General features: G+C 40.0%; 1 protein-coding gene across 4 annotated transcripts in view; it reads left to right on the top strand.

Moving 5' to 3' along the window:
- LOC138157655 (stonustoxin subunit alpha-like) overlaps positions 1-25,732 on the top strand; it is a 361,938-nt gene that overhangs the window by 298,211 nt on the left and 37,995 nt on the right. Inside the window, exon 4 of one of the 4 annotated variants that reach the window (XR_011167431.1) lies at positions 15,204-15,306. The exons of the other annotated variants lie outside the window; for them this stretch is intronic. The gene's annotated coding sequence lies outside the window, so the exon portion shown is untranslated. Of the gene's footprint in view, positions 1-15,203; positions 15,307-25,732 lie in introns of those variants that run through there. 4 annotated transcript variants of the gene reach the window in all.

Raw genomic sequence — 25,732 nt, 5'->3', positions numbered from 1 at the left:
CCCAGCCCCTCTCTAAAGTCCATCTCAGTTATTCTTATTTTGTAAAATGGCCAAGGAAACTATCTCTAGACCCAAGATCATTCAGCCTCAGAAAGGAACTTCTTTTAGTTATGTAGTTTCTAAATAATGAATATAACTTGCTAAGAAAGTTGCAAAATACTAAGAGGATTTCTAACAGTTGCCTTTTACATCAAGACAAGTTAAAATTTGAGAAATAAAAACATTAAATGAAATTCCTTATGTAGGAGGAATCTAGTAAATCTTTATCATTTATTACAGCTTCATGGGAACAAAATTAACATGTAATTGGATATGAGTTGTGATTGCTGAAAAATTGCTACTTAAAATAAAAGGCATTTAAGAATATATTTAATTCACATATTCTCATTTTTTCTTTTTATATCAAAATTTCTATGATCAGAATAATTAGAGAGTAAAAGATATGTACTCTTTTGTGTTAGCTCACTGGGAAATCCAATATTATTTTTCATCTAGAATTAGAACAGATAGAGAAATCTATATAAACTACTTTGGCTCACTTTATAATATTCTCATATTTTAGAGGGATCCTAATACTAATAGCTTTTATAAGTACTTTGATCAGCTTCTTAATTGTTGCCAATATAAAGATTCAATTACTATACCTTTTTTGACTAAAAGACTTTGTGATATTTAAGAATTCTGCAATAGTTTGTCAACAAACACCTTGAGAATTTATGTTACTTATGTTGCCCCTATTTGGTTTAAATGACTCTCAATCTTAAAAGTTTTATTTTTGCTTTTAGGTAAAAAACAGAGCTATCATTTAAAAATTTTTCAATTAATTTTTTTCACAAAAGTTTGAGAGATCATTTATGAATTTTAAAATTATTTAGAATAAAGGGGATATACTTTTAACATTTCTTTTCAATCCTCAGTATGATTTTTTTTATAAAGCTACTAAACCTTTCATTTCCAAGACAATTTATACCTAATTTAAAGTAAAGTAGAACAGATTTTGCTATTTTTATTTCAATGTATAGTCATTCCATGGCCTAAGCAAGAGTTAAGTAGTGCCTGAACTTATTATATGTAAAAGATTCAATTTCTGAAGTATCTCTTTCTTCCAAAATTAATATAATCAGAGTATAAACAAGTTTTTTGAAACAAGGATGTAGGTCTACTATTCAGTTGTAAAGTTCTAATAAGGAACTTCTTTTGTCTATCTTGGAGATGCAATCTACTACATTAATTCTAATAATGATAAAGACAATAATATTCACTTTACTTCTGCCCACTAGACACAGCTTTCTGACATGTTATTTTAAATGATTTTTCTTTTTCCCTTAATAATATGTCAGATAGCAAATATTCAGTATACATATGCCTACATATTGATACTGCTAAACTTAAACACACACAGTATACAGATCCTTTTAATTTTTTTTCTAAGATTACAAACTCTCATAAGATAGAGGTCACAACCTACTTAACCCATATTACAGCTCATTCTTCTCTTTATCAAAATAATGCAAAAAGTTCAAGTTTTTCCAACTTTTTTTCCAAAATATTCATAGAGCTATGTTGTTTCACTTTTATTTTCATCAAAATGCACATACTCCATGTAAACGATTCCATATTATTAGGAAACAAGCTAGACAGATTATTAAAAACTGCATTATATATATATGTATATACATATATATTATTATTATTCCTCCAGCTTCCCTTTACATAGGGGAAGCAATAAAAAATGTAATTAACAACATGTTACAGTCTTTTGCTTCAATGGGCATTCCAAAGCAATTGAAAACTGATAATGTCCCCACCTACATTAGCAAATTATTGCACTTTTTCTGTGATCACTTTCAATTGATATTAATTATAGGCATAACCCTTATAATCTTGACAAATGGAATAAAGATATTAAACCTATTTATAAATATAAAATAAAAGGGACAGTCCAATTCATTATAAAGGCAATTAGCTACTGCTTTATATACTCCCCCCCCCCAATTTTTTTTTATATATCACTAAAAATAAGTGTACACTGGCAGTAAAATAATATGAAAAGGTGCATACTTCCCAAATGAAGGTCATACAAACACAGATATGGGAAGGGCCTGCCCCCTTAACTAATGGGGGGAGGTGAGACTATGTTTATGTTTTCCAGAAACTGTGGAACAACAAGTGTGAATGCCCAAAAGAAATGTCAGGGTGTATACTCCAGCTCACACAGAAGAAGAAAAGAAGTCTGACAGCAGCAGAAGAAATCAGAGACAGAACATGGGAAGAAAGAAGAAGAGGTCTCCTAATGCAGCCACTTCACAAAAAGCTAAGCCCACATGGGGGCAAACTGAACATTTATTATATCAAGCCAAAGAACTGAAACCTGTTACCCCAGGATTTGTGTTTCTTGCTATGATCACTCTGACTTCAATAAAAACTGAATTGGTTACCTCCTGATTTAAGTCCTGAGACATATACCCTTATCATTTCAATTGTTTCATATATAACCTATAACTACATGTGTTTGACCCCCTCAAGTCTTCTTTACTTCTACTAATGTGAATCATTTACAGATGATATAAGTCAATACTACATTTTATTGGAATATAACTTGCTTATAGAATCACCCTCTTTTGGTTTCAGACTTTGGGGGAATCTACACTTTTAGTTATATCTGATTCTCTAGCTACAAAAAGACTTCTAATCATGGAACTAATTGCCATAGCCTCTCTCTCAATATCAACAACTGTGTCTTTTATTTATTTAATAAGTGAAATGCCAATTGCTCAATTTGTGATTGAATTGGCAAAGAATGTTAGCTTGGCTTTAAAAAACATGAAATTATGGACACACCTATCTGTATATGACTCTTTTGTATGGAATATTATGCACTAATTGTGCTCTTACTCAATGTATAACTGGTAGAGATTTATTGTAGTAATTGTTGAACAATCTTCATTTGTTTTTTCCAACTAATTATAAAAAAATTTTTTGGGCTTATTTAAAAGAAGGGGGAAAGGTTTGTCAGACTTCTTGTTAATAAACTCACTGCCCTTGAAAGGGTGGGAGGAGGGTGGGAGCTGACAAAGAGTAGGGTATTTCTTTCTATAACAGATTTTATTCAGTCTTTTATTTCCTAAGATTTTGTTGTTGTAACTTAAGGTATCTTGCTACAGTAGACAGAATTGGTAATAGCATCTTTGAAGACTGTCATTAGTTCTGCAATATTAGTTCAAATCTAGCACAGAAAAGAATGTATACTTAAGACATTTGGGTTCTGTTACTTGAAATATGTAAAAGATTAAAAACAGCTTAATTTTGTACAGGTACACGTGGTATTGATGGAAAATCCTTCCAAGACAACCTTTTTTTTCCTTTTCTTTTTTCTCTTTTTTTTTTTGTAAAAAGATGTTGGTCCCCTCCCCCCCATGAGAGGGAACATTGATATTTAACAGTTGCTTTTTTTAAAGACTGTCATCTCATGATATATAATATGGACAAGTGGCTATATGGCACCATATAGGAAATGAGTAGTTAATGTATTTTATTTTATATGCCAGTCTACTTTAGTGTGAGAAGATTAGAGGTTTTAATCAGGACTTAGAGAAACCTGTAGTGAAATACCTTAAGCTGTTGAAGTGTAAGGCATGGAATAGGAGTCAACGGATTGGTTCTATGTTGTGGGGCTACTTCAGTCTGCCTTTGTTATTGTGCTTATAAAAAGCTACTAAAAAAAACCTGGCTGCAAAAAATAAAAATAAATAAACTAACTGCCCTGCTATTATTGATAATTTCAACTACTGTGTCTATAAAATCTTTATTTAGAAACACCAAAAAAAAACTGCACAATATGTTAATGAATTATAAACAATGTTTCTGTGGCCTTTATAAACATGACAGAATATAGATAAGGATTTTTTTGTATAAAATCAGTGTATTAGAACAAGTATGGTATTTAGGTGATGAGTTAAAGGCATTAAAAACTCAATAGTTATTTAGATATAATTGTAAATATACATATGTTTGTGTAACTCTTTTATTATATATTAGCTTTGATTACAATGTTTTGGGGACAAAATACATGTCCAACTTCTTGGTGTTTGATATGATTCAAATATTATAAAGTATATCAGAAAACATCTAAAATTGTCATTGCTCTGGAATCAATCCAGGAACATTGCCAACACAATAATGTTAACATTGTTGAAATTATTTCCTTTTAATTTGATGTCTATGATTTTACATATTTTACTTGTATTGATTATTGTATTATTTCTTTGTATATGCCTTCCTGAAGTGACCAGACTGATATCACAGCCTTTGTAACCATTATTGAGTTGATAATGTATGTATTGAATGTATGTATGTATTGAAAAGGTGTGAACATAACTTTTAAAGGTCAGGATTTATATTGGAATACTACTTGTAGAAATTGTAATCTCCAACAGTGTATTATTAGATGTCAACAGTATGTAATGACAGTAGAACACAAAATTGTAGTGTGACAGTGGCTATACTTATATTTGTGTAACCCCATATATTTAGAATAATGAAATTTCTAATGTTACTTGGAGTCAAATTAGAAATAGGTTTAATGGTGCTTTGCATAGTCATAATCTCACCTGGGATATAAATTAGTTGTCCTATATGACTGAACAAATTATACAAAGTCATATTTCAGGAATTGATCCTGAAGATATAGCCAATCAGACATTTCATTGGATACATCAGATTAATCCATTCAATAATCAACTCTCTATTGCTTCACTTTGTTCTAGTTGCATGCTTGCTGATGATAATGTGCCTTGTTGCACCTCTGGGGATTCACATGCTTGGTCAGTCTTTCCTGGGTTTGGGAACCAAGGTTCATGCTCTTAAATTACTTGTACAAAAAGAAAATGTCAAGAGCCAGTCTCTGACCTGGTCCATACATGGGAAGACTCTGGTCCAGGATTTCTCCCAAGCCAGCTCCCCATGAAGACTATATTATGTCTTAAGATTGGCTCACCATCTCTTCCTGACTTGCAGGAGCTTACTACATAATAATTGCGCTGTGACCCAGACACAGATGCATGCCAAGAAAAAAGGATAATAAAACATGGAATTACGTAAGTCAACAAGGACATAAAAACCTACAGACATGCTAAATGTACAAGGACAGTAAATATTTTTGCACATATTCCTAAGAGATAATTGCTTTGCATTCATTATATAAACCGTGACCTCTGATCAAAAAATTGGAAACTGCTATAACAGATTCTCGCCTGGCTCATGTCCATCATTCCATACTTCTTTGTTCAACCTGTGCCCATTTTGATGCAGGAATCAAGATACTCTGTGCAAGACTCAAGGCCACTCACCCTGAATCCCTCTAGTTTTCCAGACACAGGGATGGTGGTCCAGTCCTCTTCCCCTACAACCTTCTACTCTACCTGATAGCCAGTGATCCTCTCCTCCTTCCCAGATGCTGGGGTCAGTGTGAGCTCTATAGAGTCATGTGTGACCCAGCCAATCTGGGGAGGGGGAGGTTTGACTTGTAGCTCAAACTTGGTGCTGACCTGCAGCCCGTCTTCATAGAGGTAAATGGAGAACCCCTTGTTCTCCTGATCTGGGACAGATGCCACTATGAATTGAGTCTTCTCTATGGAATGATTGGTCTTGGCAAATGTTGAAAAGGCTCGTGCCAATTGCATTGTTTTTCTCCCTGTCTCTTTGTCCTTGACCCAGGAGGAATATGTCTCTTGCTCAGGACTGAATGATGCTGGATTCCATAGCCACTGTTTCCAGTCTGCTAAATAGGGCTCCTCCTGCAAGGAGGTAAATGCAAACACCAGGACAAATCTGTGGGCAGAGCTTAGAACTACACTGTCCACCTCATTCTGGTCAACCATGACTGGCACCCCCTTCAGAAGGGTGAGGTAGAAATTTACCACCTTCATCTCCTGGAGCTTCTGATCCAGGAACTCTGAGAGCCTCCTAGTGCTGAATGGGGACTGGCTTTCCCTGGTTAAAATCCTGGTTAGCTCATCTTCCTCTGCTCTGCCTGCCTAGATCAGCGGTAAGGCCTTGGCTATTTCCTTCTGTAAAAGCTGTATCTGTTGCTTATTTAGCTCTTGGATTAGCCTGACCTTTTCCCCTACTGCAGAAAATACTGAGAGCTCTGGTGCCTCCAACATGTCATTACAACTCTTGTCACACTCAAATAACTTTTCCAGAGTGTCCTGGGAATCCCACACCATGGTAATTCTGATTCCCTGAGCCAGCCTGGCAGCCTTGGAGCTCAGCTTCTCCAGAGGATACAGCCAGACTTGGAGGGGCACTCCATGGCCCCCAAGCATCTTAGGAAGGGAGGCATAGACTGTTACTGCATCTTCATAAGTCACTGGATTGGTCTTAAGGACAAAATCTCCATAAAACACACACCTGAATTCCTTGGTTTATTTTTTTCTTACTGTCCTCCATTTCATCTTTCCCTGTACTTTTCCTGATACTTTGGGGATCTTCTTTACTTCAGCCTTCAATGATCCTTCTATATCCTTGATATTTTCATTGGTGGAAACTTTTTGATCAAACACAAAGAAAGCCTGGGCCCCACAGAGCACTTCAGTGACCACATGGGTGACTGTTCCATTATCAAACACATCATGGTAAAAATTTTCTGACATTCCAGGTGGTTCATTGTGAGGTGAGAAAACTGTGTAGTCACACTGTACTTGAGAGTGACCTGAGCTTGCTGTTGGGAGGTCTTGGTGTCATTTAAATATTTGGCATAGTCTCCTATTTCCACAAATCCCCCCCCAACCAGGACACTTGCTTTCAGCTCTGATTGGTCTTCTCATCAATAGAGTCAGAGGTGATGACATCAAAGTCAGTCTTCCACTGCTCTTCTGTGATCACACTTCTCTTGAGGGTCTCCCTGTCCCCATCAAAGTGATGCCTAGAATGGGGCAGAGATATTGGGGATTAAATGGCAGATTGAAGAGGAACCACAGCCTGTCACTTTAGGGTGTCCTTTCCAACAGGGACAGCTGGGCCTTGGGGCAGCTTGTGAAAGTAGGGTAGACAGAGCAAGAGGCACAGATGCCAGAGGTGGAGAAAATCCTACTCCTGACCTGGAAAGAACTTCTCTAGCCCTCTGCAACTACTTTGCTCCACTGAGTCTTCTATGATTGATAGGGGTAACCCTTAGAGAGCTTCTCCCTACTCTGAACCCCTGAATCTGGATCTTCATTCTTCCTGCCCCACAGCCCCAGTATACATCATCCTCCTCTGAGCTCCTCTATTCCTTCCACAGGTAGGGAAACCTCTTTTCTCAGCCTGGGTACTTGTAGTGCCAGTGCAATATTTACAGCACCTACCATGACTATAAATAGTCTCATATAGTGCTTAATTGCAAAATATAACAAACTCCAAATATAGAGGACAAAACCAAAGCATTTATTCAGACACCAGAAAGCTGAATCCAGGAAAGCAACATAAAGGTTAATGCACCACAATGTAGCAGAGAGCTATGCCATCCTTTAGCCCTTCCACAAACCAATACAAATCAATATTTACTCACAAATCTCCCTATCCCCTTGCCTGAGCTCCTCTCTCTCCCTCCCCTCCTCTCTCTCCCACTCTCAGCTTCCTGTGGCTTTGCTCCACCCTTCAGCAAACTCCTCCCACTTCAGGCTCCATGTGCCTATTAAGGGGCACAGTTTGCCTTCAAAGCAGGGAAGTTCTTCAAATTTCCCCTAAGTTTATTAAGGGGCAGGGAAGACCTTCAAATTCCCATTCCCATTACAGTACTGTATTCTAAAAAATGACCCCAGTAATATTGGTTTCACAGGGTTTACAAAGCACTTTCCTCCCAACTGTTCTATGATGTAAGTAGTGCTATAGTCATTAGTCCCACTCCACACCAATAAACATTTTCAGAGAGGTCCTGGATATCTTTTTGGAGAACATACAGCTACTAAATGTCAACGCAGATTCCTGGTCTTCCAAGTTCAAGATTAGCCTACCCACTGCCTGTCATAGATGGAGAACAGGAGGTGACCCAGAATGAGATCAGTGCCTGGTGGCTGGAGGAGGAATGTTGCATTGGCAGTGTTAACGGAGGATATGACATTGGAAAAATTCCATTAAACAGAAAAGGACTAGTTATGCCTCTGAAGAAGTACAGCTCCTGTGGGATTGTCTTGCCTAGGCCCCTTGTTTTGAGAGATTTCATGCTACTAGAGAGTAATGACATTATTCCCTAGCATTAACATAATACTTTAATATTTGTAAAGCATTGGTATGTTGTGGTATGTGATTGTGATGGAAAACTATTGTGCTATAGGAAATGAGGAGCAGGATGCTTTCAGAAAAACCTGGAAAAACTTACATGAGCTGATGCAAAGTGAAGTGAACAGCACCAGGAAAACATTGTACATAGTAACAGCAAAATTGTATGATGATCACCTGTTGAATTACTTAGCTATTCTCTGAAGTGCAATGATCTAAGACAATTCTGAAGGACTTTTGTTGAAAGACACTATCTACATCCAGAGAAAAAAATTAGGGAGTATGAATGTGAAGAATTGTTTTTTAAAAAAATTTTGTGTGTGTGTTACGTGCATGTGTTTGTGTGTGTGTGTTGAATATTTTCTTTTATGGCATGAAGAATATGGAAATATGATTTGCACGACTGCACAGATTTAACCTAGGTAAACTATCTTGACTTTCCAATGAAGACGGAGAGGGAGAGAGGAAGAGAATTTGGAACAAAAAAATTCTTTCAAAAGCGGGAGGGCAAGCCAAGATAGCAGAGTAGAAGTAGAAACTTACTTGACCTCATCCCCAATTACCTCAACTGCCTGTAAAATGACTCTCAATAAATTTTAGAGCTACAGAAACCACAAAATGTCAGAGTGAAATACATTTACAGCTGAGGACATCCTGGCAAACCAATAGGAAGGGTGCATCACAGTGGGCTGGGAGCAGAGCACAGTCCTGTGTGGGATGCACCTGTACAGACCAGCAGCACAGACAGGCCAGAGAAGACCTCAGGGGACTAAATCACTGGCAGCTGTGGTGGTTTTCAGATTTATCAACCCATAAACGCCAAAAAGAAAGTAAAAGGTCAGTGGGGAAATTCTGTTGGAACCGGGTAAAAGAAGAGCAGGGTCTAGTCCCTGCCCCAGGGGGGCAGAGGTGGCAGTTTGTGCAGCTGCTGCCATGACTCCTGCTTCCTGAGCCTCAGACCCATTGATAGTAGGGGTACCATGTGACTGATCAGAGGGCAATTGCAGGAATCTCATTGCTGGCACCTAGGCAGGATTTTCTTGCTTTGCCTTGCTTAGATCTGGATCACAGTCTTGGTTGACTGTCCTGGGTGAAAAGTTCTGGCATGACAGAGCTTGTTGAGGCTGTGGACAGACAGTCCTCCTAACAGTTTTGAAGAAGGTGCCTAGAAGAAGTTCGAATAATGGCTGCACAAAACCCCAGAAATTTGGGACACAGCACTCTCCACTCTGGAAGAAGAGTTCTACTGTGGCAAAGAGCTCAAAAATCAAGTAATTGACTGGCAAGGTGAGCAAACAAAGGAAGAGAAATTAGATTATACAATTTTATTTTTGTGAAAAAGAGGATCAAAACACAGAACCAGAAGAAGACAACAAAGTCAAAACTCCTGTATCAAAAGCCTCCAAGGAAAGTATGAATTGGTCTCAGGCCATGGAAGAGCTCAAGAAGGATTTTCAAAAACTAGTAAGAGAAGTATAGGAAAGAATGGGAAGAGAAATGACAATGTTGCAAGAAAATCATGAAAAAGAAGTCAACAACATGGTAAATGAGACCCTAAAAAACCTGAAGAAAATAACACCCTACAAAATAGACTAACTGAAATGGCAAAAGAGGTCCAAAAAGCCAATTAGGAGAAGAATGCCTTAAAAATCACAATTGACCAGATGGAAAAGGAACTTCAAAAGCTCACTGAAGAAAATAATTCTTTCAAAATTAGATTGGAACAAATAGAAGCTAATAAATTTATGACAAATCAAGATATTTTAAAACAGATTCAAAAGAATGAAAAAAATAGAAGGCAATGTGAAATATTCCATTGGAAAAACCACTGACCTAGAAAATAGATCTAGGAGAAAGAATTTAAAAATGATTGGACTACCTGAAATTAATGATCAAAAAAACAGCCTAGACATCATCTTTCAAAAAATTATCGAGGAAAACTGCCCTGATATTCTGGAGCCAGAGGGTAAAATAGAAATTAAAAGAATTCATTGATTGCTTTTTGGAAAAGATCCCAAAAAGAAAACTCCTAGGAATATTATAGCCAAATTCCAGAGTTCCCAGGTCAAGGAAAAAATATTAGAAGCAGTCAGGAAGAAACAATTTGAGTATCATGAAAACACAATGAGGATGATACAAGATCTAGTAGCTTCTACATTAAGGGATTGAAGGGTTGGGGCGGCCAGGTAGCACAACGAGTAAGAGCACCGGCCCCAGTGTTGGGATGACCTGGGGATCGAATCCGGGCTCAGACACTTAGCACTACACCCAGAAAAACCTGGCCGTGTAACCTTGAGCAAGTTACTTAACCCCAATTGCTTAGGGGAGTCCAGGTGGCTCAGCGAGTAAGAGCACCAGCCCCAGTGTTGGGATGACCTGGGGATCGAATCTGGGCTCAGACACTTAGCACCACAACCAGAAATAATTGGCCGTGTAACCTTGAGCAAGTTATTTAACCCCAATTGCTTATTAAAATAATAATAATAATAATTTTTAAAAATAAAAAATAAATTTTAAAAAAGGGATCGAAGGGCTTGGAATTTGATATTTTGGAGGTCAAAAAGGAACTAGGATTAAAACCAAGAATCACCTACCAAGAAAACTGAGTATAATACTTCAGGGAAAAATATGGACATTCAATGAAATAGAGGGTGTTGAAGCATTCTTGATGAAAAGACCAGAACTGAACAGAAAATTTGACTTTTAAATATAAGAATCAAGAGAAGCATGAAAAGGTAAACAGGAAAGATAAATCATAAGGAACATGAGGCGGCCAGGTGGCGCAGTGAGTAAGAGTGCCAGCCCTGGCGTCAGGAGACCCAGGATCAGTTCCGGCCTCAGACACTTGGCACCCACACAAAATAACTGGCTGTGTAACCTTGAGCAAGTTACTTAACCCCAACTGCTTTAAAAAAAATCATAAGGAACTTATTAAAGTTGAATTATTTACATTCCTACATGGAAAAACAATATTTGTAACTCATGAGATTTTCCTCAGTATGAGAATAGTTAAAGGAAATATATATATGTTTATGTATGTATATATGTATACATATATGTATGTATAGGTGGGTGTATGCATGTATGTGTGTGTGTGTGTGTACAAGAACACAGAGAGAGCACAGGGTGAGTTGAATATGAATGGATGATATCTAAAAAATCAAATTAAGAGGTGAGAGAGGAATAGTTTGAGAGGAGAAAGAGAGAGATTAAAGAGTTAAAATACTAAAGGGTTTAAAATGTCATTCTACCCCCTTCTTCTAGATTGGGGGAGGGGTTAAGCAGAGGCAGGACACTCAGGGCTGGCCAGAGGCTCACAGCATCTCTTGGCAGGCCAATACTGACCATGAGCAGGTACAGATGAGAGAAGGGAATGAGGTCAGGACAGGGCCTGGAGGAGGTGGCTAAATGCCAGGTGGTGGGAACACTTGAACCCAGCTCCAGCTGACTGCTCAGCCAGCTCTCTACCTCCCCAATCTTCCTCTCCAGATGGAGTTTTGTACACGTAAGAGAGGGAGGCTTCAACTCCTTGTAGCAGCAAGCACCCTAGCATATCCAGAATGGCTGACAAAACAGCTTCTTAGATTTGCTTTTCTAAAGGGAAGCAACTTAAAATGGGTTAACGATCTTATTTTAATCAATGTGTGTCATTTTCCTAGTTCAGGGGGGAAAGGTGAGCACCACAAACTTCAGAGAATATAAACAAGTTACAGGCAGACAGAGAAACAGATCAGCAGACAGGCTTCCAGCTGTCTGACCATTACATCCATACATAGTCAGTTACCAGAGAGGAAAGCACCAACATCTGGGTTTTCAAAGCTGGGGGGCTCAACGGCTGCCCAGAGTCCCATCTGGTCAAATCTCACAACTCTTCTCAAAGTGAGCCCCAAAATAAAATCTTACATCACAGTACATAGAGACTTCTCCTGGCTCAGAGAATGTCACAACCTTCTTGACCCACTGCCGATCACACAGCATCAAGGTGTGGGAGTTCCTGAAGAACAAGTATCCCGCCACAGGCTCCAGGTGACCACATTCAGCCTATTAGGGGGCAGAGAATATATTCATGTCTGGAAAGGTTCTCAGAGTCATTTAAGCCTACCAAAGGGCCTAGGGGCAGGGAAGATCTTAGATTCTTATACCCATAACACCCCACCCTCAGCTCAGTGCAGATAGTCATTGGATAGAACATTTACACTTCTTAAAGAAATAATCCCAAAGGGCATAATATGTCAACTACTTTTTTTAAAAAAAAACACATTTATTCCTAATCATCTATCCAAGTTGTCCATTGTAGAGAGCAGACACTCTATCCAGCAGCTGGAGAGTCAGTTCAAGAGAATTTCAGAGACATTTGAGGGGGCAGAGACACAGACTCTCCAGGGAGATATAGACAGAGGGAAGCCATTGATCTAGAGCAGAAACAGCTTCAAGGAGTGGGATCTCTGACAATAAAAACAAGGAGAAGCCACCAATTCAAGGTGAGTGTCCAGAGTGGGATGGTGAGGAAGGGGAGATTCTGTGAAGGCAGGTGAGTGATCAAGCCAGTAGAGATGCTGAACCCAAAGGGAGAACTTTTGTAGGCCTTTATAAAGAAAGACCTAGACAGCTGGGTGCTGCAGTAGCCAGGCCTGGAGTCAAGAAGACTCTTCTTCCAGAGTTCAAATCTGACCTCAGACACTTACTAGCTGAGTGACCCTGAGCAAGTCACTTTATCCTCCTAGCCTCAATTTCCTGATCTCTAAAATTTGTTGAAGAAGCAAATGACAAATCAATCTAGTACATTTGCCAAGAAACCCAAATGGGGTCATGAAAATTCAACACCACTTAAGAACAAGAACATACAGAGAGGAGAGGAAGGCCATTCCAGTAGCAGTTGCCCTGTTTAGACTTGTTCCAGTCTCACCTTCTGACACCACTCATTCAGTGATTCCTGGCTGACCATCCAACATTCCTGTCTCCCTAGAACCCACAATAGCCCACATTTTTGCCCCCGTATAGAAGTGTTTACTAAAGGACTGCCCTTTCTTCTCTGGAGCCTTGATGAAAACTCCCTCTTACCTGCATCCAGGGGTGCAGTATCACAACCATTTTAGCTGAGAGGCCCTTTATTTCAGATGAATTGACTTTACACATACTTGAATAAAAAGGGTTTCCTCTCTGGCATAGCACTAAAAAGCCAAACATTTCCTAACATGTCTACACCTTGGTCCTTCAAACCATTTCTAAGAAGCAGCTGTCTGAGTTTTCGCTGGGGAAAAGAATCGCAACTTTTAAGAGGAACCTGAACCACTTTCTTGGGTTGTATAGACCCTTCTGAGGGAGCAGAAACCTCAAGCTTGGCCCAGGAGACTGCCCACAGGGTGTGGAATAAGGGAGGGCTGCAGAAGATCAACTAGGTCTAATTCTAAAAATTATCTTTCTGTCCATGGCAGGGAGAGTTCATTAAGGTCAGATCTAAGAATCTACTAAAATGGAGAGCCTGCCTCCCACTTAGGGCAGTGCTGATTCATTAAAGATGCAGCTTCTCAAAGCTGGGACACATGATGCTTATTGTCATGGGGATGATGATGGAAGTGAGGCTTTAAAATTCTATTCCAGCATTCAACAGGGCCAGCTGCCCAAGGGTGGGCCAGGAGAGGGAGAGCCAGGGAATATGATGAGAGTAGTCCTAGTCTGCAACCTGCTCTGCAATCATATCAGTGGCCTGCTCAGAGGCAATGGTCCAGCAGAGGCTATAAGGAAGAAGACCCTGTTGTCAGGGCTTGGATGGTGGCTGCCCCAGGGGGCTCATCATTGACATCACAAGGCCACATCCTGAAGAAGAATCCCTTGGTGCTAGGCCAAATGTCCTGCTGAGGTAGGGGAAAAAGGCCAAGGTCATCAGTTTACTTGTCAGAGGCAGGTTGGCAGTCATTTGGACTCATGTCATACTGATCTTCCAAAGGCTGCAGCTCCAGTTCAGATGCCAAGCAGACCCTCATCTACTGATGCCTCCATTCCCCTCCATAAACCACCATGGCCTGGGTAGATGGACCTCAGAGCCACAGCTGGAACAGCCTGCACCTACAGGGAATCCTGATTCTTACCCTAGAGCAACTCCTCTCAGAATTCTGTGGCTCCAGAGTCTTGGGCGTCATTGGCATTTTACTTTTACAGATGATCAACTTTTCAAAAACCGTTAGTAAGAGCCAAAGAACACTTGCTCACACAATACTAGGACTATCTCTGGCAGCTCTCCATAGCCTGTGGTCTTGATGCCTCAGACACTAAGCTAAGGCCAGACTTCAAGGCAAATTCCACCAAAGAGAGCCTCCTTTTCCTCTTAAAGTGAACTCAACTCAGCCTTTGTATCTCCCCTCATACTAGAATCAACTAGTTGGTGCAGTTATTAGAGGGCTGAGCCTGGAGTCAGGAAGACTGGAGTTCAAATTCAACCTGGCAGTATGTAGCTTTGTGACCCTAGCCAAGTCATTTTACCCTTTGTTTGCCTCAGTTTCCTCCACTCTCAAATGGGGATAATAACTGCACCCACCTCCCAGGTTGTTGTGAGGATCAAAGGAGATAATATTTGTAAAGTGCTCTGCAAACCTTCTAGTGGCACAGAAATACTTGTTCCCCTAAACCAAACTGCTCCTTGTGGTTACTCTCTAACTCTGCCTCTGCCCTCTGACCTAGCTTGTTCCTAAGGTTCTCTCTAATCTGAGCAGCTCACTCCTGGTGTCTGGCTCCCTTGTGGCCTCCATACAACAATGATGTCTTTCCACCCCAGGACATTCACTACCTTCTGTAGGCTCCAGGCTAACAGACATTGGGGGAGCTTGGTCACTGAACAATGGAGCACTTATGGATGGAGCCTGCTAGAAAGTGATTTCCCTAGATCTCAAATTTCTTTCCTTGGGGAAATGGCAGAGAAAGAACTTCCAAGCAGCCTGACCTGGAAGACCACAATGGAGATCCCGGCTCTTGGGCGACCCTTACATCTGGGGACACTGTATGACTGTCGCTCAGATACCTCCATTCCTGGTAATGACTCTCTTGAATGTTGTTCCACATATCAGGAGAGGGCAGGGTTAGAAAAAAGTTCTTTCTAGGTGAAAAATGAACAGTTTAAGAAAGTCAGATTCAAACAAAGTCTCAGGGATTTGCTTCTCACCTTTTTTCTCCCATTTAGAACCCACCTGGGTCACTTTGCTCTGATGGGAGATGCTGTGTGATGGCAAATACCAGGCAGAAGTGATGAGAGATATGTGAAGAGAGCAGGGTAAGGAGGGACCCATTCATCCTGGAAGGGTGCACATCAAAAAGGGAAGTAATCTTCTAAGTAATCTAACAAAAAGAAGACTGAGTTTAAAAAAAAACACAACACCTTTAGCCAGAGGAGGGATCAGAGCCTTAATTACATCAGAAAAAGTGTTGGGAGGAAGGGAGGGCAGATTCACACACACACATACACACACACACACACACACACACACACACACCTGAGGTGTTTGTGTATGTTAAGCAATTTGATTAAAATTAAGTTGAAAGGAAGCCTTGAAGGAGAAAGGAAGACCTGATGGTTCAGAATGAGGGATTGTAAGGTAGGTGGAAGGCAGGGAGTCCCCTCACTTTCCCTTGAGAAGGGGGACGACTGCAGGTTGTGTGAATGTACATTGGCTTTTGTTCTTTACCAGCATCTAGAAGAGAGGCAGCTGGTGCCTCAGTGGACAGAGAAGTGGGCCTGGAGCCAGCAAGACCTAAGGTCAAATTCAGCCTTACTCAGGGCATATCACTTACCTCTGATTGCCTGACAAAAGCATCCACTGGATCCACTGGAAAAGGACGTGGCAATCACTCCAGAAACTTTGCCAAGAAAACCCCATGCACAGCCATGGTCCATGGGGTCAGGACAAGACAGACACTACTGCACCACAGCAAGGGTCTAGAAGAGCAGCTTAATTCTATCCCAGTCACTGCCTTCCTGAGTCACCTCCCAGAAGCCAGCTAGGAGTGTGCAGCTAGGAGGTGCAGTGGATGGACCCAACTTTAGGAAGACTTGAGTCCAAATCCAGGCTTAAGCACATCCTAGCTGTGAGACCCTAGGCAAGTCACTTAACCCTGTCTGCCTTAGTTTCCTCACACTAAAAATGGGAATAACAATAGCACCTGCCTCCCATGATTGTTCTGAGGATCAAATGAGATAATATTGCAAAGTATTTTTAAATATTTATTTACTACTCTAAATTTTATTTGCTTCAATCACATGTAAAATATTCATTTTTAAACAAAATTTTAACATTCATTTTTTTTAAAATTGAGTTCCAAATTCTCTTCCTCTTTCCCCTTGTCCCTATGGAAAAAAATAAGAAATTTTACCTAGATTATATATGTGCAGTCATGGAAAACATATGTCCCTGCTATTCACATTGTTAAAGAAAACAGACAAAAAAGAGGTAAAAATGAAAGAATTTTTTGCATTCATCCTTTGTCAGTTCTTTCTCTAAAGACTTTTTAGACTGCTTCAACAAAAGACCATCAGAATTGTCTTAGATCATTGTATTGCTTGAAAGAGCTAAGTCATTCACAGGTAATCATTGTACATTATTGCTGTTCCTAAGTACCCTGTCTCTTGGTTCTGCTCATTTCACTTTGCATCAGTTCATGTAAGTCTTTCCAGGTTTTTCTGAAAGTATCCTGCTCCTCATTTCTTATAGCACAATAGGATACCATCACATCATATTCTACAGCTTGCTCAGCCACTCCTCAATACTCTGCAAATATTAAAGTGCTATATTAATGCTAGCAAGTCACGTTATTATTAGTAGCAAGTTAATAGAATGTCTCACAAAAAGGGGCCTGGCCAAGAAAAGCCAGAAGGAGCTTCAGGGACATAACTACCCCTTTTCTGTCTCAGAGAATGTTCCAAATGTAGAATCCTCCGCTAACACTGCCAAATCTGCTATGTATATGAACCATTGCTCCTCCACCCACCAGACACTGACTTCACTCTGGGTCACCTCCTGTTCTCTATCTAGGGCAGGCCATTATGGCAGGCCACTCTCAGACTCAGAAGACCAGCGCTCTGCTTTGACATTGACTAGTTGTATGTTCTCCAAAATGTTAATCAAGAACTCTCTGAGTCTCGGTTTGTTTGTCTGGAAACTGGGGTTAATGACAATAGCACTACTTATTTCATAGAACTGTGGGGAAGAAAGTGCTTTGTAAACCCTGTGAAACCTATAAAAGCATGGGCATTATTTAGGATGCAGTCCCCAGGATGGGAGGAGGAGAGGCATCCCAACATCTGGAAAGAACAGAGGTAGAAGGTATGTACTAGGATTGTGGGGTGGAAAGAATGAGGCTCCAAATTCAGGGGTTCAGAGTAGGGAGAGGCTTTGTAAGGGTTCCCCCTATCCATCAGAGAAGACTCAATGGAGCAAGGGAGTTGCAGAAGCCTAGAGAAGCTCTTTTCAAGTCAGGAGTAGGATCCTCTCCACATCTGGCATCTGTGCTTCTTGCCCTGCATACCCTCCTTTCAGAAGCTGCCTCCCAGGCCCAGCTGTCCCTGATGGAAAGGACACCCTAAAGTGACAGGCTAGGGACCTTCTGAAATCTGCCATTTAATCTCTAATGTCTCTTCCCCTTTCTAGGTATCACTTTGTAGGACAACGAGACCCTCAAGAGAAATGTGACCACATAAGTGCAGTGCGAAACTGACTTTGACATCATCACCTCTGACTCCACTGATGAGAAGACCAATGCCATGAATATCCTTGCAGAGCTGAAAGCAAGAGTTCTGGGCAGGGCGGGGGGGAGATAGTGGCAATAGGAGGCTCTGCCAAGTATTTAAATGACACCAAGATATCCCAACAGCAAGCTCGGGTTGCTCTCAAGTGACTACACACTTTTCTCACCTCACGATGAACCACCTGGGATATCAGAATATCTCTTACCATGACGTGTTTGATAATGGAACAGCCACCCACGTGATCACTGCAGTGCTCTATGGGGCCCAAACTTTCTTTGTATTTGATCAGAAAGTTTCCACAAATGAAAATGTCAAAGATATAGAAGGATTATTGAAGGCTGAAGTAAAGAAGACTCCCCAAGTATCAGGAAAAGTAGGGGGACAGATAAAAAAGGAAAAAAGGAAGAAAAAATCAACCAAGGAATTCAGGTATAAGTTTTATGGAGATTTTGTCCTTAAGACCAATCCAATGACTTATGAAGATGCAGTAAAAATCTATGCCTCCCTTCCTAAGCTGCTTAGGGGCTATGGGGTACCCCTCCAAGTCTGGCTGTACCTTCTGGAGAAGCTGAGCTCCAAGGCTGCCAGGCTGGTTCGAGGGATCAGCATTACCATGGTGTGGGATGCTCAGAACTCTCTGGAAAAGTTATCTGAGTGTGACAAGAGGTGTAATGACGTGTTGGAGGTACCAGGGCTCTCAGTCTTTTCTGCCATCGGGGAAAAGGTCAGGCTATTCCAAGAGCTAAATAAGCAGCACAGGCAGCTTTTCCAGAAGGAAATAGCCAAGGCCTTACCTCTGATCTGGGCAGGCAGAGCAGAGGAAGATGAGCTAACCAAGATTTTAAGCAGGGAAAGCCAGTCCCCATTCAGCACAAGGAGACTCTCAGAGTTCCTGGATCAGAAGCTCCAGGAGATGAAGGTGGTAAATTCCTACCTCACCCTTCTGAAGGAAGTGCCAGTCATGGCTGACCAGAATGAGGTAGACACTGTGGTTCTAGGCTCTGCCAACACATTTGTCCTGGTGTTTGCACTCACCTCCTTGCAGGAGGAACCCTATTTAGCAGACTGGAAACAGTGGCTACAGAATCCAGCATCATTCAGTCCTGACTGTGAGCAAAAGACATATTCCTCCTGGGTCAATGACAGAGAGACAAGGAGAAAGGCAATACAATTGGCAGAAGCCTTTTCAACGTTCAACCAATCATTCCATAGAGAAGACTCAATTCATTGTGGCATCTGTCCCAGATCAGGAAAAGAAGGGGGTCTCCATTTACCTCTATGAAAAGGGACTGCTGGTCAGCACCAACTTCGAATTACCAGTCAAACCTCCCCCTCCCCAGGTTGGCCGGGTCACACATGACTCTATAGAGCTCACACTGACCACAGCATCTGGGAAGGAGGAGTGGATCACTGGCTCAGGTAGAGTACAAGGTTGTAGGGAAAGAGGACTGGACCACCATCCCTGTGTCTGGAAAACTAGAGGGATTCAAAGTGAGTGGCCTTGAGCCTTGCACAGAGTATCTGTTCAGGTTTGCTGAGGTGTGGGAGCCAAGGCTCAGTGAGAGCAGTGATATGAGCCTTGCTGTGAGGACACTTCCCCCAACCTGCCCTCCTGGGAAGCCAGAAGCTGTTGTGATGGGACCACAGTCTGTGACCCTGAGCTGGCAGGGTCCAAGTGTTGTTGGAGCAGGAATCAAGATCTAGGAATATAGAATAGAGTACAGAGAGGAGACTGAGACTGAGGAAGGGGAAGGAGACTGGCATGAACACAGAACAGGAAATAATGAGACCCACTGTGACATTGATGGACTGACACCTCAGGCTGTATACAGGTTCCGAGTTTCTGCCGTGTATGATGGTGGCTGGACCAGTGAGAGCAGTAACATGAGTGACCCAGTGAGGACCCTCCCTACTACAGAGGAAGCTACAGTCTCTGGTAAGGGCCTCTTAGTAACTAAAATCTAGAAGGATGTTTCTGCTTGCTGGAAAATTTGAAGTGTTACAGGAGTTATCCAGGGGATTCTCCTTGACTTCACAATCCACTCCAATGGGTATTACTTCACTCAAAGTGAGAAGTCAGGAAAGACCTTAGCTTAAAAAGGCCAAGGTCCCCCACTACATCCTGGGCCATCACTAGCCTTCCTGATGTATATCTGGCCACTGGACCCTGATGGTTCTGGAGGAGAAAGTGAGGGCTTGCACAGCCCTCCCTCACTTAAATCCAGTTCAATGCAAATTATTTCATCATCCTCCTAATGCCATGATCCTCTTCCAGAACCAAAAACAAACCACACAATGAAATTACAGGGGGTCAGACTCTGATAGACTCATGTAGTTTGTAAGGGCCCATTTATTGTTGGAGGGGATAGATCAAGGCACCTCTGATCAATCAAATTCTATCCTCCCAGGAGAATGTGAGGTAGATAAAATATCTCCTAATTCAAATTGCTCAATTAAGTGCCTGAAATTATGGCCACTGAAAATCATACCTACTTGACAGTAATTCCGCATATTCTTTTTGAGCTATGGTTTTTATTATAGGCATATAAAAATTGACCTTTACATATATATTTTTTAAATGAAAGACAACTTAAATTGCTTTACTTGAGAACTTCAAGACACTGCTTAATATAACACCAATGTTCTAGAGTTGAAAATAGTCATAAAGCCTCACCTCTTCTGAGCTCTGGATGCATCAAAACTCATCTGTACATTTCCTTGTGGAGCCTGACATCTTCCTCTTCTCCACATACAGGGTTAACTCTCTGGAGGCACAGAGAACACTCCCATTAAGATATTCTTCTCTCCTGGGCACTGGGCTCTAGGCACCCACACAGATTTCTCCAAGAGGCAGCTGGGTGTTGCAGTGGATGGAGAGCTAGACCTGGAGGGGGAAATGCTCATTATGGAATCCAGATTCAGACCCTTACTGTCTGTGTGACCCTGGGCAAATCTCTTAATCTCAGTCTGCCTCAGTTTTCCATCTGTAAAATAGAACTAAGAACAGTGCCTACCTTCCAGAACTGCTGTGAGGATCCACGGAGATAATAGTTGTAAAGCACTTTGTCAATCTTAAAGCAGTACAACTTCCCAATCATCTTTTTCTCTCATTAAAATGTGCAGTCAGGCATCCTCCTCACAGGAAAGCAGCAATTTCTAATGACCAGTTGGTGTCAGTCATATTCTAAGCTGAGCCCTTCGTGGAATCATGAGAGTTGGAAGCCACTTTAGAGTCCAACATCCTGCCAGGAGAACAAATACCCTTATGAAGTGATTGACAACTGTGGTCACTTCCAGGGATGGTGAGCTCACTCTCTCCCTGTCCATTCCATGGTGGGGCAGCTCCCATTATTGGACATTCTTCCTTTTTTAATGGAGGTGAAATCTTTCTCCTTGCAACCTACACCTTTGGTACCAGCTTTGCTCTCTGGGGCTAAGAAAGATGACTTATCCTTTTCTTTATGATGACCCTCCAGATACCTGAGGGCAGTGCCCCTGCCCTACACAAGGCTTCTCTCCTCTACTCCAGGCATCCCCTGTTCCTTGAATTCTTCCTTCTGGGCCACCATGTCCACACCTTCCTCCTTCCTCACTGCCCTTCTTAGCATGAGCTCTAACTGGTCCTGTAGGAGGAGATAAGAATAGAAAACAGAGGACCTCAAGTCAGATCCTGAATCTCTGTCTTTTGGCCTCCATGACTTTGGGCAAGCCATTAACCAACATGAAAGTAAGTTTTCTCATTTGTCAAATGAAGGGGTTGAACTTATACAACTTTATAGCCTCCTCCTAGCTCCTAAACCCATGAGACAAACTTCTGCAAATGTACTGTCCAAAGTGGACCATGCTGTTGCACGTGGGATCTTACTTGTTTGAGGTACAGTGGGACTGTCCCTTCCCAGCATAAAATCCTTGTACTTCTACTGCTATTGTCTAAGATTTTTTTAATGCTTTATTAACTTCTGATTTACATCATTCATTTTCACCAGATTTTGAGTTACAAATTTTCTCCCCGTTTTTCCCCTACACACCACCCCAAAATAGCAGTCTCACAGGATATCCCCTCCTCCAATATGCTCTCTCCCATATTTTCTCCCATACCCCTTTCGACTTTTCCAGTGGATCTCTATGCCTCAGTGCCTGTATATCTTATTTCCCCAATTACATGTAAGATGGTATTAATAATAGTATATATATGTATACACACACACACACATATATATATATATATATATATATATTTGAGTATTTTATTTTAAAACTTTCAATTCCATATTCATTCCCTTCCTTCCCCATCACCCGCCCCCACTGGGAAGACAAGCAGTTCAGTATAGGTTGTACATGTGTGGCTAATGCAAAACAACAACATGGTAGATATATTGTAAAAGACTGACTACACTTCCCTCCCTCCCATCCCACCTCCCAACCACTCCACTCTCCACCCTGATCCCGTACCTTTTCAAAAATGGGTGCTTCCAACTTCCCTCCCCCTCAGCCTGCCCTCCCTTCCATCATCCCCTTCTCATCCCTTTCCCCCCCTATTCTCCTGGAGGGTGACATACCCTATTTAGTATGTATTTCACTCCCTCCTAAGCCAGATTCAATGGGAATAAGGTTGACCCATTCCCTTTTGCCTTCCTATTCTTCCCCTCCATTGTAACCATTTCCCCCTATCTTCTATATGAGATAGTTTACCCCAATCTGTCTCTCCCCATCTCCTCTCATTATATTCCTCTCGCCTCTTAATTTCACCTTTTAAGTATCATGCCTTCCTGTTAAATTGGTCCTGTGCCCTCTATCTATGTATACCTGTAAACATATATACATACATTCACATATGTATTCATATGCCCATATACCCTCATATATAGACATATATATGTCTTCAACTACTGAGAAAAGTTCCATAAGTTACAATTATTGTTTTTCCATGTAGGAATGTTGATAGTTCAACTTTGATAAGTTCCTTATGATTTCTTTTCCCTGTTTACCTTCTCATGTTTCTCTTGTATCTGAATGTCAAATTTTCTATTCAACTCCGGTTTTTTCAGCAAGAATGCTTGAAAGTCCTCTATTCCACTGAATGACCATATTTTACCCTGAAACATGATACTCAGTTTTGCTGGGTAGGTGACTCTTGGTTTTAATCCCAGCTCCTTTGCCCTCCAGAATATCACATTCCAAGCCCTTCGATCCCTCAGTGTAGAAGCTGCCAGATCCTGGGTTATCCTGATTGTGTTTCCACAATATTCAAATTATTTCTTCCTGGCTGCTTGTAGTATTTTCTCCTTAATCTGGAAATTCCAGAACCTGGCTATAATATTCCTAGGAGTTTTCTTTTTGGGATCTTTTTCAGGAGGTGATCGGTGGATTCTTTCAACCTCTATTTTGCCCTCTGGTACTAAAACATCAGGGCAATTTTCTTTGAGAACTAGAAGGCAAGGTGAAATATCTCATGGGAAAAACCACTGACCTGAAAAATAGATCCAGGAGAAATAATTTTAAAATTATCAGACTACCTGAAAGCCATTATCAAAGTAAGACCCTAGAAATCATAGACATTCTATAAGCAAGTTATATTCCAATAAAATGTAGTATTGACTTATATCATCTGTAAATGATTCACATTAAGGGGGCAGGCCCTTACCATATCTGTATATGTATGACCTTCATTTGGGAAGTATGCAACTTTTCATATTATTTTACTGCCAGTGTATACTCATTTTTAGTGATATATAAAAAAATTGGGGGGGGGGAATATATAAAGCAATAGCTAATTGCCTTTATGATGAATTGGACCAAGTCCCTTTTATTTATATTTATAAATAGGTTTAATATCTTTATTCCATTTGTCAAGATTATAAGGGTTATGCCTATAATTAATATCATTTGAAAGTAATCACAGAAAAAGTGCAATTATTTGCTAATGTAGGTGGGGGCACTATCAGTTTTCAATTGTTTTGGAATGCCCATTGAAGCAAAAGACTGTAACATATGGTTAATTACATTTTTTACTGCTTCCCCTATGTAAAGGGAAGCTGGAGGAATAATATATATAATGCAGTTTTTAATAATCTGTCTAGCTTGTTTCCTAATAATATGGAATTGCTTACATAGAGTACGTGCATTTTGATGAAAATAAAAGCAAATAACATAGCTCTATGAATATTTTGGAAAAAAAGAGTTGGAAAAACAAACTTTTTTATTAATAGTCGCATTATTTTGATAAAGAGGTCTACAACTTGAAGAATGAGCTATAATATGGGTTAAATAAGTTGTAACCTCTATGTTATGAGAGTTTGTAATCTTAGAAAAAAGTTAAAAAGATCTGTATACTGTGTGTGTTTAAGTTTAGCAGTATCAATATGTAGGCATATGTACACTGAATACTTGCTACCTGACATAATATTAAGGGAAAAAAAAATCATTTAAAATAATAACATGTCAGAAAGCTGTGCCTAGTGTGCAGAAGTAAAGTGAATATTATTGTCTTTATCATTATTAGAATTAATGTAGTAGATTGCATCTCGAAGACGCTGATAGACAAAAGAAGTTCCTTACTAGAACTTTACAACTGAATAGTAGACCTGCATCCTTGTTTCAAAAAGCTTGTTAATACTCTGATTATATTAATTTGGGAAGAAAGAGATGCTTCAGAAATTGAATCTTTTACACATAATAAATTCAGGCACTACTTAACTCTTGCTTAAGCCATGGAATGACTATACATTGAAATCAAAACAGCATAATCTGTTCTACTTTACTTTAACTTAGCTATAAATTGTCTGGGAAATGAAAGGTTTAGTAGCTTTTTAAAAAAATCATACTAGGGATTGAAAGAAATGCTAAAAGTATATCCCATTTATTCTAAATAATTTTAAAATTCATAAATGATCTCTAAAACTTTTATGAAGAAAATGAATTGAAAAGTTTTTAAATGATAACTCTGTTTTTTACCTAAAACCAAAAATAAAACTTTTAGGATTGAGAGTCATTTAAACCAAATTGGGGCGACATAATTAACATAAATTCTCAAGGTGTTTGTTGACAAACTATTGCAAAATTCTTAAATATCACAAAGTCTTTTAGTCAAAAAAGGTATAGTAATTGAATCTTTATATTAGCAACAATTAAGAAGCTGATCAAAGTACTTATAAAAGCTATTAGTATTAGGATCCCTCTAAAATGTGAGAATATTATAAAGTGAGCCAAAGTAGTTTATATAGATTTCTCTATCTGTTCTAATTCTAGATGAAAAATAATATTGGATTTTCCAGGGAGCTAACACAAAAGAGTACATATCTTTTGCTGACTAATTATTCTCATCATAGAAATTTTGATATAAAAAGAAAAAATAAAAATATGTGAACTAAATATAGTCTTAAATGCTTTTTTATTTTAAGTAGCAATTTTTAAGCAATCAAAACTCATATCCAATTACATGTTAATTTTGTTCCCATGAAGCTGTAATAAACAACAAAGATTTACTAGGTTTCTCCTACATAAGAAATTTCATTTAATGTTTTTATTTCTCAAATTTTAACTTGTCCTGATGTAAAAGGCAACTGTTAGAAATCCTCTTAGTATTTTGCAACTTTCTTAGCAAGTTATATTCATTATTTAGAAACTACATAACTAAAACAAGTTCCTTTCTCAGGCTGAATGACCTTGGGTCTGGAGATAGTTTCCTTGGCAGTTTTACAAAATAAGAATAACTGAGATGGACTTTAGAGAGGGGCTGGG

The sequence above is a fragment of the Petaurus breviceps genome, unplaced genomic scaffold (genome assembly GCF_028583685.1).
Source record: "Petaurus breviceps papuanus isolate PSGF00001 unplaced genomic scaffold, PetGlider_PUasm1.0 115, whole genome shotgun sequence".
Lineage (NCBI taxonomy): Eukaryota > Metazoa > Chordata > Mammalia > Diprotodontia > Petauridae > Petaurus > Petaurus breviceps.
This window is presented reverse-complemented; position numbering and strand designations above follow the sequence as displayed.